General features: G+C 41.1%; 1 long non-coding RNA gene across 2 annotated transcripts; it reads left to right on the top strand.

The window, feature by feature from the left end:
• Window positions 1-248: 248 nt before the first annotated feature.
• LOC121310595 lies at window positions 249-1,891 on the top strand. Of its 2 annotated transcripts, none has more exons than XR_005948886.1 (3): window positions 249-767; window positions 1,692-1,750; window positions 1,841-1,891. It is a non-coding gene; the product is annotated as an uncharacterized LOC121310595 (long non-coding RNA). The 2 variants fall into 2 exon arrangements; XR_005948885.1 differs by lacking the exon at window positions 249-767 and adding an exon at window positions 1,400-1,607.
• Window positions 1,892-1,894: the final 3 nt, after the last annotated feature.

Genomic DNA, 1,894 nt, shown 5'->3' with positions numbered 1-1,894 from the left:
GCTGCTGCTGCTACTAGTAATAACAGAGCTGCAATCAAGACATTTTCTCAAGTCAAGTCTGGTAATAGCCACCCTGATTGAAGGTATTATTATTATTATTATTATTATTATTATTATTATTATTATTATTATTATTATTATTATTACACACATTCTCTCTCTCTCTCTCTCTCTCTCTCTCTCTCTCTCTCTCTCTCTCTCTCTCTCTCTCTCTCACACACACACACACACACACACACACACACACACACAATGTACTAATGCGTTAGGAATAGCCACCATTCATTTATTCGTGCTTTTTACAGATCAGCGAATTGAAGAAAACAGCATTATATGATAAAATAAAAAATAAAAAAAAAATCCCACTGACTCCAACTGCTTTCACTTTTTCCCATTTACTTCCCGCCCACAGCTTGCGTCTCAATGCGTGGGTTGTTTTGTTGACTCAGTTGCCATGGGAACCTTTAAAGCTCCGCGACAAACTTTATTCAAATGAGCATCTGTACAGGCCACGCCCCCTCGGCATGTGCTGTCAATCACGCCCACAGCCTGCTGATCCAATCAGAGCCACATGATCGCTGGAGACACAAGAAACAATCTGACAATTTCCCAAATCAACCCGTCTGAGTCCAAACCTGAGAGGAGGAATTGAAGGAACAGCTGCCAAATAGACAAGCGCAACACTCGAAGATAATCTGCCACATTGAAAATGCTCAGCACACTAAGAGAATTAATTATACATCAAATAATGAATGGAATTAAGCTCGGTAATTGAAATCTTTAATAAACTGATTACAATTCAAATTTCCAGCACGCCATCCTGTTTGTGTTCAGTCTGTTCTGAATCAATACTGCGCGTTTTATTTCAAGTTAAGCGCTGTGCTTTCCATTTGCCGCTTGCTCATTCTATTCCCCCGGGCTGCCCCTGTCATGGCAGCTTTGACACGCTAAAGAGATGCTTTGCACTGTTTCTCAAATCCAGTGGCCTCAGATAAATTGTCCGCTTTAATGTCTGCTGAGTGCCTATCATTCTGGGAACATTGTAAAAATGGGCAATGATTTGTGGATGTTAAGATCAGAACTCGAGCTGTCATTATCGTCCCCTCAGACTGGCTCAGGCAGCACATGTGCCTCGATTCCTGCAGGATATAAATGTGTTTCTCATCTTCGCTGCTTCTTTTTATTATTCACTGGTGTTTACTACATGCCTCCATAGCGGAGCCTTTAATCAGACAGTCCTTGCAGGTGACAGTCCAGTCTGTTCCGCAAGTACTTCTGCCAAACTTCAATTCAAAGTGCAATCTTCTAAATGGCTTGGAATATAATTTCAAAAGTATTATTATTATTATTATTATTATTATTATTATTATTATTATTATTAGTACTGATTGAAAATTAGAGTGCTAATATGAAACAGGTGCGCGCATCGATTGCAGCTAATGAGCTCCCATTAGCACCGGCCCCTCTTTATAAACTCATTGCGCACTAAGGACCCCAAACTCCACTGCGGGCTGGATTGTTTTTCTTATTATTTCTTTGGAACGAGGAAAGCAGTTCCCGGTCGGGTCTGCCTTGGATTTAATGATGCCGTGTTGTCTTAGATTTGGGTAACTGTCGATCTTTTCTCTCGTTTTGAAAGGTTAATTTTGTTGTGTGTGTTTCTCACTGTAGTCTGTTTTTTTTCAATGCAGAATAACATTGCTGCTGGCAGTGTTAGCCGCTGAAGTTTGCGCGCAGAACCCCCCTCTAGGTACGATAACGGTCTCTTCAGCAGAGCTGTGCTTTTAGCTTCCTGTTTATTTGCCGGTTGTGTGTTTTCAAGTATCGCTGTCTTCTGCAGGCTCGGTGAGGACAGAATGTCAAGGGAGTGTTATGATGATGATGTTGGAGAAGT

This window comes from Polyodon spathula, unplaced genomic scaffold (assembly GCF_017654505.1).
Source record: "Polyodon spathula isolate WHYD16114869_AA unplaced genomic scaffold, ASM1765450v1 scaffolds_2303, whole genome shotgun sequence".
Classification (NCBI taxonomy): domain Eukaryota; kingdom Metazoa; phylum Chordata; class Actinopteri; order Acipenseriformes; family Polyodontidae; genus Polyodon; species Polyodon spathula.
Note: the sequence above shows the minus strand (reverse complement) of the source record. Positions and strands in the feature narration are given on the sequence as shown.